Raw genomic sequence first — 15232 nt, 5'->3', positions numbered from 1 at the left:
AATCTAAAAGAGAGAGCAAGAGGCAAACAAGATATCTGAAACATTTTGAAAGGATATTTAAATTTCAGATATAATCTCCTCTTGTAAATTACTTGGGGGAAACAGCATCCAACTTTTTAAAAAATGGAGGGGAAAAAAATTAAAGTTACAATTTATTTTCCCAAGCATGGAGTCATTACTAATGCTGTTTTCCTTGAATCAAAGCCTTCTCTTCAAGTTTAAAATTAGAAACCTTAATTACAAATTTCAGAAAAATAAATGTGTAATGACTTCTTGCTAGACAAATAATGATTTTTAAAGGCAAAAGTCTTTTTTTTAATTTAAATGCTATTACAAGTTATGATTAAAGCTTAAGAGTTGTGATAATCACAAGAAAATTATATAAACCATTAATTTAAAAAGTTTAATGTTCATTACAAGGAGACAAGAAAAGAAAGAAAAGGGAAAGGTCTTTGGGTTCAGTTAGCACATTGCTCAAAATCTTTAATGCAACAAAATATGCTAATTTAGTTGCCTTTGCCTAAAGCTCCAATTTTCAACAGAGAACATGGTAAACTCTCTCTCTCTCTGTGTGTGTGTGTGTATGTATGAGTGTGTGTGCGTGTGTGTGTAGGGGGTGTTGGGTTTTATGTGTATTTAACTAAGCTTTAGTGCTTCAGAGAAAAAACATAGCAGGGTTTATTATGCTAAAGGGAGTTTCACATTTGGAATAGTCACCCAACTCATGTAACCTGTGAGGTCTGAGCTAACATCTCCAGCGCTTAAAAAAAAATATGAGAGAAAGAGAGACTGTTTTGCTATTAACAGCCATCCTTTTAATGGCAGAATTGCTAAGCCCCACAGGCAAAGATCTGTCAAGCATCAAGTAGAGCTTATGTGTCTCACCCCTGTTGAAATCAGTTGAAAGGACTGTTGCCCATAGATGTGCAAAAAAGGTGGGAGCAAAGCCATTATAACAGATGTTCAGTTTTTTTTAAAAATCAGCTACATCCTTTTGTGATGCAGTTGATTTTTATTTTATTTTTTTAAACTGAAAAATCTGTTATCCTTTCCTTACGAATCAGATTTGGGCTTTTTTTTTAAATTTAGTCAGACCTTTCTGTTTAACTACCCATTGTTAAAAATTTCATTCTGTTCATGATTCATTTTTCCAACTGATTTAGAAATAACCCACCTATGGTTTTCCCTTGTTTACAGTTGAAACCTCTTGCCTGCAATAAAGCCCAGTTAATTTGTTTCTTTCTGAACCTTTCATAATTTGCAATCCAAATAGATCAAGAGTGGGGGAAAATACCCTTCAGGAATCAAACTATGCAAGAAGATAAATCGCAGTTATTTGCTGATGACACCATACTTGCAATTACTCAAGCTAAAGACACTTTAATATCATTAATGGCACGCATACAAGTAATATGGTTTTGTGTTAAGCTACTATTAGATTAAACAAGAGAAAAAAAACCCAAATCCTGACATGAAAATTGGCACAGGAAGAAAAGCAATACTTGTATTAAGTAACAGGTTTTTAATTCTACTGTAAAGAGGGTTAAATATTTATGAATCTACCTGACAAAAATAATCAGGATTTGTTTTAGGAAAAACCTACAAATTGCAAAGGTATAATAGCCGATATTTCTTGATGGGGAAAACTAAATTTGTCAAGGTTAGGAAAAACTGCAGTTGTTAAAATAAATGTTTTACCTAGGCTTCATTTCAGTTTCAGATGATCCCATTGCATACTGAAATAAAGTATTAAGTGACTGGCATAGACAAGTCATTAATTATATATGAGCTAATTAAAAAAAAACAGTTACCAAGGATTAAATTCAAGATTTTGCAGGATTTGAGAGACTGGGATAGATGAGAGGCTCTGAATTTCAAATTGTATTCCCATGCTAGCTGCTAACATGCACCTTCAGAGTGCCTTGTTTCTTTTACAGTTCTGTAATTTCTTATGGTAAGTGAAGGACTTCAAGGAAGACTTCCAGCACCTTGAGCTACAGTGGCGTAGTGGTTAGAGTGCAGTACTGCAGGCTACTTCCGCTGCCTGCCGGCTGCCTGCAATTTGGCAGTTCAAATCTCACCAGACTCAAGGTTGACTCAGCCTTCCATCCTTCTGAGGTGGGTAAAATGAGGACCCAGATTGTTGGGGGCAATATGCTGACCCTGTAAACTGCTTAGAGAGGGCTGTAAAGCACTGTAAAGAGGTATATAAGTCTAAGAGCTATTGCTATTTTTTAGGATACAAATAGAAATGGCCAACTGAGATGGCTGGGACATGGTTTCATGGAGTGATCTGCATGGAACGTGAGTCTTTGCTTTCCAATGACAGGGACAAAATCTTCCAATCTGTGAATTTGTATGTTGAATATTGTGACTTCAAGAGCATCACTTCAAGCTAAATGTATTAATAGCATGAAGTAATCTTGGTTAATTGGATCTTAGGGAATGCAACAAAGTTATTTACAATACCTCATGTTTGTTGTGTGGAATTCCCAATTTTCTACCTGAATAGAGTTTTCCTTGATGTCAGAAGCCTTAGAATGAAGTTAAAACCTGAATATTTTGGGCTTGCAATATTTTCTATGTATGTCTATTAACAATTTACAATTTTCAATAATCTATAGATATCTAATTAATTATTTACTAAGTATTACATTGTGGAAGTTTCATAATGAATGCTACCAAATAAAGATAATCTATCTACTATATAGTATGTAGATAAAGTTGCTTACAACCATTTTAACATAATCTAACTAGACTTTAGTCATGTGGAACTAGACTTTAGTCATGTTCTTATGGTACTTTCTTCATATAAGCCTGAAGACACGTAGCTAGTGGAATAATTATATTCAGATAACTTATATTAGATAGTTGCATTCAACCATATTAATTATCTTTGATGCTGCTTTCTGAACCATTACTCACGGTATACTCTAGAATGTAATTGGATTCAAAGACTTACAGTATCAGAGTATTTTCAGTCCTTATGAGAAAATTACCCTCAGAAGATGGTATTGGGGCCTCCGGCCAATGAAACAATGTCTTCTTTTCTTCATTTTTAATGCCTATATTAAATCATAAGAAGGGGTGTGTTTTTGTGTGTACATATTTTTAACTCTATGTTACCATCTGTGCATCCCAAGTACACCATACATTTATTGTCCTGGTATTGGATAATACCAATAATCCAATAAACCTGGAATTGATAAGAACAAAAGAACTAACATAAACTATGGACCAGATGGAGTCTAATTTTTGGAAGTAGGAAGCTTTCTAGCAATGTAAAAGCCAGATTGTTTTCTGGGGGTTTCTGCAAAAGTGAGAATTTATCTTCTGGGAGATAAATTACAATGATTTTCACCCTTAACTATCTCCTAAATAATACAAGTGTGGCAAACACATCAGCTAAATGGAATGTGTCTATGTGTGCATGGGGGGAGGGATCACCCTCTATAATTTCCTGAAAGCCGGCTAGTGATTTTGGGCCAGTCACTCCCTCTTGGCACAATTCACCTCACAGGACTGTTGTTGTGGGGAAAATCAGAGAAGGAAGGAGTATTAGGTAATGTTCACCACCTTGAATTATTTATTATTTTAAAAAATAAAGTCAGGATGAAAAAAATAACCTTTTAAAAGTCTTGGAATTATGACACTGAAAATTACTACTTCACTCCAGAGGTACAATCTTCAAGTTACAGTAATGGGCCACAGATTGTCCACCTTGTCCTTTGGGATTAAAAATGCATTGTGGATATTCTCTCAGACTTTTTCACTGTGAAAATTCAAATGGTAGAATAGCTTTTTGGAAGCCACTAGTAAAGATGGTTCAAAAATTGTGACCCATATAAACACGCAGATGTTATGCAGTTGATATAAATGTGACAACTGCAGTAGATGCCACGAAATGTCTATATTTAATTTAAAGCTATCTGTGCTGGCTTTTAAAGACTTACATTGTCAGTTCTTCATCTCACCAACCTGCCTGCTCTCTGAGTTGACCACTGGAAGACACACATTTTTGTCTATCTGTTTAAAGCAATTAAGTTAGTTGGCATAAGTCTATACAGCAGTGCCCTCCCCTTATGGAATTTTCTTCCAATTAACAGAAAGCCTGTTTATGAAAATGGGTTGCGAGAAGAGTGTGTCTATTATCACCGTCCTTTCTGTTTTGCAATCTGAACTGCTTGAGGCTGTAGCTGAGTTGGCAATAGAGTTCCCCTAGGTTATGGTTCCAAGGGATTTAAATATTCCTTTCCTGTATGTGGATTTGGAGATGGATTGGGAGGGCATGGTGATCATGGAGATGACCCAAGTTATGTCTAACCCTATTCCCAGTGAGGATCATATATTAGATCTGATTTCATCAAGGGACAATGACAAAATGATTTGAAGGTGGGTGATCATCAGTTCCTTGTCATGGACAGGTCATTCTATGTTCTCCATAGCTGCTTCTTGTTCTTTGATTGGTCCACCCTATGCATCTGATCGACTTTACTGGGTTTCAGAGAGAGCTTGGGGTTGTCCTAGGTGTATGATGCATGATTTAACCAAGTCTTTAGTTACCATTTGAAATAAGAGGGAGATGACAGACTGAATCACCTCTGTGTAAACTTTCCATGCACATGGATCCTGGAGAATCTCTTGGATTTCAGAGGAACTAAAATGGATGAAGGAGCAAATAAAGGCCAAACATGGGGTTAGCTTTGGAGTTGCAGTTAGCAGCTTTCCTTTCTTAAATTATCAACATCAAAGAGCTCTAGGATATATGCAACATTAGATTACATGCTATCTATACAAAAAAATAAATAAATAGGTTGAACATTTGCATTGTTCATGTTGTGTCCCCACCCCCATTCTGTTGAACATTCATCCAATACTAGTGTCATCACGATCAAAATTGACTGCCCTGACCTGCATGAATTTCTGTACTAGATAGGAACCAGTGGTGGGATTCTACCAGTTTCTCTACCAGTTCGTATACCAATTGCACATGCGTGCATGTGCAGCTTTCCAAACACAAGTTGAGGCTCTGCCACACCAATCAGCTGAGAGGATAAAGAACAGAAAAGTGCAGGGGCGAGTGGGAGGGCTGATCCTGCGCTTCTCTCTTCTTTCTCCTCACACCTGATTCTCAAATCTTTTTTTAACTAGCAGTTTGGCCGATTGGGTAGCAATTTTTGCTACCAGTTTGGCCAAATCGGGCCGAACCGGTAGCATTTCACCACTGGTAGGAACTTAATTGAATCCAAACATTAAGTCCATATAAAGCTAATGGTCAGATCAGATAACTGTTTCCTGACCATCTTTGTATCCATTCATCACTTCATCTATTAAGTGTTTTTAATTTGATTTCTTTAAGAAGCTCTCCGGAATATCCAACTCAAATGGGTTATTGGATGGATCAAAAGAAAATGGGCTACTTTTGTGCAGAGCCTTAATGAATAATTCAGCCTTTGAAAATCTTCTGATAATGCAAAACTAGGAATACCTATAGAAAATCAATTAGCACACCAAATGTTAATCTTCTGATTTAATAATTTGGGAATTACTGATGAACTTATGTAAAAGTGATATGAACAAATTCATTCATCCTTAGCTGACAGATCTGGGGTGGGGCTGAGAGGAATTGTTTTAACAAATCTACCACTGTCCTTCAGATGTCATGAAAATGTGGATGGGGAACATGTAAGGTCTGGGGACAGCATGTAAAACCATTTCCAGTTCAAATCCTCCTGCGTTCTAGCAAATGCCTGATAAACAAATGATGCATAAAACAAAGCTTTGAGAGTTCCCATTTCTAGTCTTGAGGAATATAAACTGTCACTGTAAAAACTAGCTTAATTTTTTTTCCTCCACAAAAAAGTCTACTAGGCTATCCAGTGCAAATAAAAATTGAACCAGCATTTTCCTTTGGAAATTATATAAACAGAGAAGTCATTCCCGTTGAAAAGCAGACAGTAGAAACTGATAGAAATTTGGCCCAAATATTTAATTTGATTGTAGGCTTGCAGAAAGTCTGTGATAAACAGTACAACCCCAATACCATAAGGGCTGTGAAAAAAATGTCCTGGATTAACAAACAAGATGGTTAATTATATTGGAACAGTAAAGCAGCATATGCAAAAATAGCTTCATTACCATGTTCATTAGGGAACTATTTCCTGCTCAATATCAGCATTAACTAACAGAGCTGAGCTACAAAAACGTAGTGCAAAAATCAAGGCATATAAGGCTAGTAAAGAAGAGTTACCATATGCTAAGGATAAGAATTTCATTTTTAAATTATTCTTCAATATTTCTTGAAAGCTACCATATTTAAGAATACTATCTGGTTCCTCCCCCCACCCCCCATTTCATTTTCTATTTTTTTCTTAGAAGAAGAAAGTTACAGCCAGATTTATAAAGATCCATAGAGAGAAATGTTCAGGATTTTTTTGTTTTTGTTTTTTATGTTATTTGTAAATCTCAAATTTCTACATCATTCACTGCCTACATCCCAACTGTTCCTCCTGAACGGCTACCCAAGTAGGTGGAACAGATTTAATTGCTAATAATCAACTAGGGATATTAAAGTGCAGAAATATGTAGAGAATTAGTCCTCAGCAGCATATATAGGTGTGTAGGGATAGGGAGGGAAAGGACAAAGTACAAGTTGTCCTCGACTTACGACCACAATTGAACCAAAATTTTATGTTGCTAAGTGAAAATTTATTAAGTGAATTTTGCCCTATTTTATAACCTTTCTTGCCACAATTATTAAGTAAATCTCTGTGGAAATTAAGTCACCAACAAGGTTGTTAAATGAATATGGATTCCCTATTGACTTCGTTTGTCAGAAGGTTGAAAAAATGTGATCACATGACAGTGCGACTGTCATAACTATGGAACCACTTGCCAAGTATTTGAATGTTGATCATGTGACCTTGGGGATGCTGCAACAGTCATAAATGTGAAAACTCACTCTTTTCAGTGATGTTATAACTTTCAACGGTCCCTGAATGAACTGTTGTAAGTAGAGGACAGGAATCGACATAATGTGTCTATCGGACTTGATGTAGGGCGTGTCAAATTTTTCAACTTTCAATTTCCAAACATATATCAATTTTGGCAGTTTGAAGATATCGAGACTTCAACTCCCAGAATTCCCCAGCCAGGAAGTCTCACCTGTGGGGAATTTGCTTGTGAATAAACTGAGGGAGATTTGAGTTTGGAAGAGTTGAAAAAAAGGAGAAGCAGGTGGGATTAGGATAATGGCCTAATGGCAGAAGTCTGATCCCCCCTAGATGTTGGGAAACTATGGTCCCGTTATGACTTGTGGACTTCAAATCCCAGAATTCCTGAGTCCAGCCATACTGGCTCAGGAATTCTGGGATTTGAAGTTCACAAGTCATAAAAGGGCCATAGTTCCCTTCCCCTGCTGTAGAAGGATGTGAAAAAAGACTGACATAAAGTGGTTTGTGAGGCTTTGCAGAGCCAGCAGTTTGCTGCTGAGCACATTCGTGAAGGGAGTTGAATGTGTCTGTGCATAAAAGGGAGAGATTCACCCTTGAGTTTATCTCTTTCAGGTTTCTTTAAACTGACTAATATGCCTGTCTTAATACTGTTCCTGGGTCAACATGCTGCTTCCTAAGGATATACATACAAGCTGTAAAAAGTTAACATTTTGAGAAGAATGTCTTAAATTTTGAGAAGAATGTTTTAAATTTTGATTTGATGCTCCAGGAAGCCATGCATTAGGGAAATCCATGTTAAAGAAATACAGTATTTTATTTGATTTTTTAAAATCCTGCCTTAATTACTTCATAGGTAACTCAAGGAGGACAGCATACATAATATTCCTTCCTTCTTTTTTTCCCCTCACAACAAAAACCTTATGAGGTAGGTTGGACTGAGAGAGAGTGACAGGCCTAAAATCATCTAGCCAGCTTTCATACCTAAGGCAGGACTAGAAGAACTCACAATATATAATTGGAAAATATATGTAAAACCTAAATCTGCTAGAACAAATCTGGTGCAAAGGTTCTACATGCGAAAGGAAGTTGCGAAGTTTTTTAAAAAATAGCAATGTAAAATCTTCCAGCAAAATCTAAACAACAACTCTTGTGAGAGGTGACAGGATGGAGATGTTATATTTGAAAAATTGCATCATGATCACAGATTGAATTTATACCGATCGGTAGATTTTTAAATAGTTGCTAGCCAAACCCAACCTTCCCCCCCAAAAAAGAAATCAGTGCTCATTTAATTTCCATCTTTTAATCATCAATCTTTCCATTTTGAGAGTTGGCGTGAATAGCAATAGGACCATCTATCAGATACTGCTGAACATCTTTTGGTGAACAGAGACTCCCGACAGAAATCCTCGGATGACTGAATGTTATAGACTGAAATATTTAATGACTGATGACTACTGATACCCAGGGGTGGGATTCAAATTTTTAACAACCGGTTCTGTGGGTGTGGCTTAGGTGGTGGGTGTGGCTTGGTGGTCATGTGACTGGGTGGACATGGCTTGGTGCTCATGTTATTGGCTGGGCATGGCCAACTCAATATCATTCACATCGAGGCACGCATCTCCTTGCCTGGCCTCTCATGACTGTTGTAACAGTCGTAAGTGTGAAAAATGGTCATAAGTCACTTTTTTCAGTGCCATTGTAACTTTGAATGGTCACTCCACACAAGCAAAGTACTAGCAAAGGAGGGGGGAAAAAAACTCCAGAGACGTTCCTGAGACAGGAAGTCTAGTCCTGCCAAGAATGGGCTAACGGAGACACAGTTTCTGTAAGCAACACCAGAATGTTTCCTTCCTGCCTTCCTTACAGGATTAGGCCAGTAATTTCTTCTAACAGCTGGTTCTCCGAACTGCTTAGAATTCTAGCGAAGAGGTGTGAACTGGTAGAATCCCACCCCTGCTGATACCACTCCCCAGTTGTGTTTGATTTTAATACTTGTGGCTTGGCGAGTTGTTTGGAAAACATGTAAAACATTTAGGTTTATTCATGTACATCATGATTCATAAACATATCTTTTTGTTCAGTCACAAAAATAGAAGAACAAGAAGATCAGATTGAATGCACTACATTTATCCATACTGATGCTGCTTGCCTTTCTGAAATAATAATAATAATAATAATAATAATAATAATAATAATAATAATAATAATAATAATAATAATAATAATAATAATAATAATAATAATAATAATAATAATAATAATAATCCAACAAAAGATAAAAATGGAGGAGAGGGAAGAATGAGCCTATTTTGGTTTAATTAAAACCCAACTCAGAGAAGAATTAAGGGTTTGTGATTTCCACCCCACATTGAAGGAAGCTGTGCAAGGCACCAAGGTTCATACTCCAAACAAATACATTTACAGCTGCTAGAAATGCAAGTTTGATGTGAATAAAAATAATAATAAAGATTTTTTTAAAATACATCCTTTTATTTCTCTCACTTATTTCCATAGGGTTGATCTTCGCATCCCTGTAATCCAGGACCATTCTGCTTCTGCTAAAATTGGTGGGTTTGGTTGTTTCAAACTAGATTCTCTCTCTGTGCCTTCTGGGCTTTCCTTTTCGCTTCCACTGCTCCTATTCTTAAGATGGTGTAACAGTTTTGAATAAAGAGGTGAGGGTTTTCTTTCCTGCTTTATTGGAAATTGCCACCCACTCTTTTAGGTTCTGACAGATGGCTGAACTTATGAGTCTAGTTATTTGTCAGAATGTACCTCCTTGACAAGCCCTCACTGAGAAAAGGATGTTTGTAGTTGCTGCTCTAATGGATAAGACAAAAGAAGCTAATGTAATCCACCTCAGAAAAGCTCTTGGCTGGATTGATAGCGAAACCTGATACTTTAGGAGTGGAAATAATCTTTTGACTGCTGCAAATGTTCTTCCCAAGTAGAGCTGTAGACAATAATATTGTCTAGGTATACTTGACCTTCCCCTACCTGGAATATTTTTTCCTATGAATCTGTGGAAGATAATGGGATCGCTGCTGCAATCAGAAAATGGTTTTGTAAATGTAACAAAAATTGTTTCCCTTTTGGAGACTCCCTTGAGACAAATTTGCCAATAGCCTTTCAATAAATCTGGAGAGGATAAATAATTTGCCCACTTACCTGACACTCTCTTGAGTTTAAAATCAGATATTCTTCATATTCTATAATTGGTCGGAGGAACTAACAGCATTACATTGCACACCTACCCTTTCCTAATTACTATCACACTAAACATCACCCTTGATTTTTATTGCTATGAATACAGTGTTGCCTATGTCATTTTTATACACCCATTAGGAATTATCTTGTTTATAACTTAAAAGGCAAAATGTTCTCTTTTGATCGGTGCCTCTCTCCACATAAAGTAACTGCTATGCATATTAATATGAGTGACACATGTATAGATAGCAACCCCAAAAAAAGCCCTAACTATAGATATTGGCATTTAAACAGTAATCCATTTTATTTTATTTCCCTTGCACAGAAAAAGTAATGAGATGGTCTTTTACCCGCAAGGTATTCCTTGGATTATTTCATCAAAGACATAATGATCCTGTGAAACCATTACCTAAAACCTGGTGATGAATGACAACTTGAAGAGATTCAAAAGAAAATTAGATAAATTCATCATTTCTGCAAAATATCAATTGTGGGGAAACAATATCTTCACCGCCTCCAGAATAATCAGAAGCATTTGGCGAGCCATGGTAAGGACATGATCCTGGTCTAAGATAAGCCTTGACTTGGTCCAACAGAATTTATTTGTGGGATGTGTTATTTGAAAAAGATTGGTTTAGTATGGAATATAGAATGGAATTAAAAATAATGTATGCAGTTTGTTTGACCAAATCTCTATATTTTGTGTCCTTCATTATCCAATACATACTTTTCTGTCTTCTATAGCTAGATGCTTAGGTAGGAGTGATTAAAATGTCTTTATTGTACAATAATTGCATGCAGGAAGTTTCTTGCTTGAAAAGCTCCTTCTAGCCACATGTCTCTTCTTTATATTAGTTGCAGCACTTTAGTTGTGAAGTTTTTGGTGCACAATGAAATAATATTTACTGTTTACCCTGCTACCTCCCTACCTCAATTTTCCTCTGAAATTCTAGAAACTTTGGTTACAAAAGTTAGTATCAATAGATCAATCTAAATAGTTTGATCAAAGGTATTGATTTGGAGAAACATGGTTTGGAAAGGACAAATAATCCATTCAGTATCTTTAAAATTGCCCCATGTCACTGCCCCTTCTGTACCTTTAATTACTGTACTTAATGTCAAGGTGGAGTAACTCATTAAGTGTAACATGTAGTTTGTTCTTCACTCCTGTTTTCAAGAGGCCTGTAAAGATCAGCTCCTTCCTACCATAAAACATGGCAAATAGATAAATAAAAAGATGTATGAAAGACAGGGAAGCATTAATTTTAAATATTTCAACAAGTTCACTCACCCTCATCAAAAGTGTCATATGGGGATTTTATAGCTTCTACCCAGCACATCTTTTTAAACATTCGTGAATATTTAACAGGGCATACTGATTGTCTGATGGATACTAAAAAAAAAGATTTATTTCTTTGGCAATTATAGCACTTCCAAAATGGTTAGACAAGCATTGGGGTGGGAAATGGGAGAAATCACCACACCCGTCAAAGATTTTGGCCAGCAGAGCTCAAATTAGAGATGCCAGGAAAGCGAAACCTAAACTCATCTTTGGTGGCTGCTGTTTGTTAACTTGCCTGCTGAACATCAGTTCACACTCCTGGTAACTGAAATGTGTTGCAATCATACTGTGGGTTGCATTAGTGCCTGGAATGACTGTGTTCTCAGGGCTGCACAGTAGGAACACAGCAGGGGCAAGGTAAAGGCAATAATAAAAAAAAATTGAACAAACCTTAAGTGCTATGATTATTTCTGTAGACTGGTTTTATCAGCCTTCTAGAAAGCATGCTTCTTGCCTTAGGAAGTATTGATGGCTACATTAGCCTTCTCCTTTCTTTCCTGGTGATTGAAGAAATATAAGCTGTTTGGAAAAAAAATTGTATACTCTCAAGCAGGTGGGTGTAAAAATTTCCCAACTAAGAGTGCAAATCAAAATTAGAAGGATACTAAGATTACATACATTTATATAAGCATACAGAAAAAATTCTGCATGATTCAGCCAATTCAGAATCTGTTCAAAGTCAATGATTTACTCTTTGCCCTTATTAGTGATACAGAGAATCTATCACATAACTGGATATAGTAATGACTGGATTTTGAAAATTTGGAGATGGGATTCAAGTCATCCACTGCATAATGAGAACAAATGGTAGATTGCTGACATTATAATGCATGCTAGCTCAATTGGTTGTGCAAATTCTTGGTAAATTATAGATTCTTTCAATTAGAGTTCTGTAAAAATGGTATTCAAGTTACCTGTCAATTCATAAAATATTTCTATGATCTTTTTAGAGTTGCCAACAGAAAGGGAGGGGGGAGCAGTGCATCAGCTTGCAAAACCAAAACTGCATTCCAAAAATAGTTTTCAATGATAGTAACTAGGTGACTGAAGTTTCTGCCGTGTAAAATTCTAACTGGTGAACATGAGTGATGGCTCTTGGCTATGGATGTGTCCCTTTGGAGAATATGAATTACAATACACTCAGGGGGTGGGGGGAAACCAGGGTCAAGGGTGACAATGAATTATGTGTCTCAGAGTCAGCTACACCCAGGCAGTGCCGGATATTTTAACTCCCAATAAATCCTTTTGAAGTTTTAGATGTTTGGCTTTTAGACTCATGATTTAATTGGGGTAACTGCCAGAATCCTGACAGCTAGCCGACTCTCAGACACATAATTCATTGTCACAACACTATCCTGACACTACCTATTAAAACTGAACTTTTTTTCTCTCCTTTGGCTATTCAGTCTTATGCTATTCAGGAGTCATCATCTACAACATAGAGTGTAAGGACTCTTTTTAGCTACTGTGTATGGAAAATGGGCAGAAGCATCCATGGACACCAACTAGCAGTCAAAAAAACATGACAAAAACTTCTTAATCTCACAACACATGGAGAAACTCAACTATAGTCTCAACTGGGAAACTGTGAGTAATCTAGACCAAGATAAATCCAAAATCACCATGGAATTCCTGGAAGTTTGGCATTCAGAGAAATTAGCCATCAATAGATACACAAATCACATTTACACATAATCCAAAAGATACAACAAAAAAGCTAAAAAGACCACACCACATCCTCTCTAGTAACTAACATTCAATTAAGCAGACATTATCTTCAGACAAACAAACAGGGGAAAAAATTCTAATCAAAGAAGTACTAATGAAAACTCGTATTCCCACCAACATTGGCAAGATACTGCATAAATAGGAAGCAAATCCTAGATTGATGATATTACTAGTTGGGTAATAAAATATCTGCAATCAAAGAACCAAGCTCAGAGAACACTAAGGATTCCACAATTCCACTTGGAATTACATATATTAATTTTTATTGTTACTTTAACTTAATTTATACAAGTAATCCTTTAAGGACAAGAAATAAAATATTCACATTTTTGTTAATCCAATACTTGATGTTTTTGGATTGTTGTCATGCCTTTTTCCCATATACAATTCAAGAGAGATAATATACCAATATTCTTTCCTTCCATTTTCCCCACAACAACCCTATGAGGTAGGTTGGGCTGAGAGAGTGAGTGACTGAGAAAAATGCCCAAGCAGCCTTCATGCCTAAGGAAGAACTAGAATTCAAGCTTTCCTGGTTTCCAGACCAATATTTAATTCACTACACCAAAGTGGCTTTCCAATTTAGTCTTATTTATTTAGGTGATAACATTTTTTTACCTTAATTAACAGAGTTAATTAAATTTTTGTTGTATTGTTGCCAATACAACAAAAAGGATTACAAACATTATTCATACTATTGAGAGGAACTGTTAATTATAGAATATGTGACTTTCATCTGATTAAAATGTATACATTTTTATTTAAGAAAATGCTATCTATATGAAACAAATCTCACAATATAATGACAGTTTGTAATGACATGGAAAGTCTTGTTATGTGCAGTGGAATATTACAATCCATCCATCTTGTTGCATGGTAATTCCCAGGTGAAAACATGTGTGTTTTGTTACAGATAAAAACTCAGGATAAATGCAGCCTTTCATTTTGTTTGTTTTGTATTATAAAACAAATATTGGAGGAGGAAATGAGCTCTTGAACTGTACTGTGTTGTATATTCAATCTTTGGTCATTACAGGCAGCTTGATTTCCCAGTGAATGCTACTCAAATGAATAATAGCAAATGAAGAGATAAGCAAGTACAATTTAAATACATGAATAACAATGCAAATGGCTTTTCAATAATGGAAGCCGATAAATACCATAACTAACAACAAGAACTAAATGTTTTGCATAGTCCAGTTGTCATCTCAGGTTTTTTTTTTTCAGGAAAATCTCTGCATTTTGTAAGAATGCTAGATCATATGTATTTAGTATTTATTTGATTTGCCAATCGCTTACAAGATACAGGTATAAGAATAAATATAGTTTTAAATACATGAGATAGATACTTATAAGAAAAATAAAAAACATAGGACAGGGACGGTAGGCACGATTGGTGCGCTTATGCATGCCCCCTATAGGCCTCTTAGGAAGGGGGTGAAGTCAATAGTAGATAGTCTAAGGTTAAAGTTTTAGGGGTTTGGGGAAGAAACCACAGAGTCAGGTAGAATATTCCAGACATTGACCACTCTGTTGATGAAGTTGTATTTTCTGCAGTCAAATTTGATGCGGTTAACCTTGAGTTTGTATCTATTGTGTGCTCTTGTATTGTTATGATTGAAGCTGAAGTATTCATTTGCAGGTAGGACATTGCAATGTATGATTTTATATACTATATTTAGATCGGACCGGAGGCAGTGTAGTTCTAGGTTTTCTAGGTCTAGAGTTTCTGGTGGCATAAGGTATTCTGCAATGAGTGGAGGAGCAGAGAACTCTTCTTGTGAAATATTTCTGAACTTTTTCAATTGTGTTAATATCGGATACATGATATGGGTTCCAGACTGACGAGCTGTATTCAAGTATGGGTCTAGCAAATGTTTTGTATGCTCTAGTTAGTAGTGTGATATTACCACAGAAAAAGCTACGTAGGATTAGATTAACAACTCTTAATGCCTTTTTGGCTATGTAGTTACAGTAGGCTCTAGCACTTAGATCATTT

This window comes from Notechis scutatus, chromosome 2 (genome assembly GCF_049901735.1).
Source record: "Notechis scutatus isolate UNSWTSFEM ecotype Mainland chromosome 2, rNotScu1.2, whole genome shotgun sequence".
Classification (NCBI taxonomy): Eukaryota; Metazoa; Chordata; class Lepidosauria; order Squamata; family Elapidae; genus Notechis; species Notechis scutatus.
Note: the sequence above shows the minus strand (reverse complement) of the source record.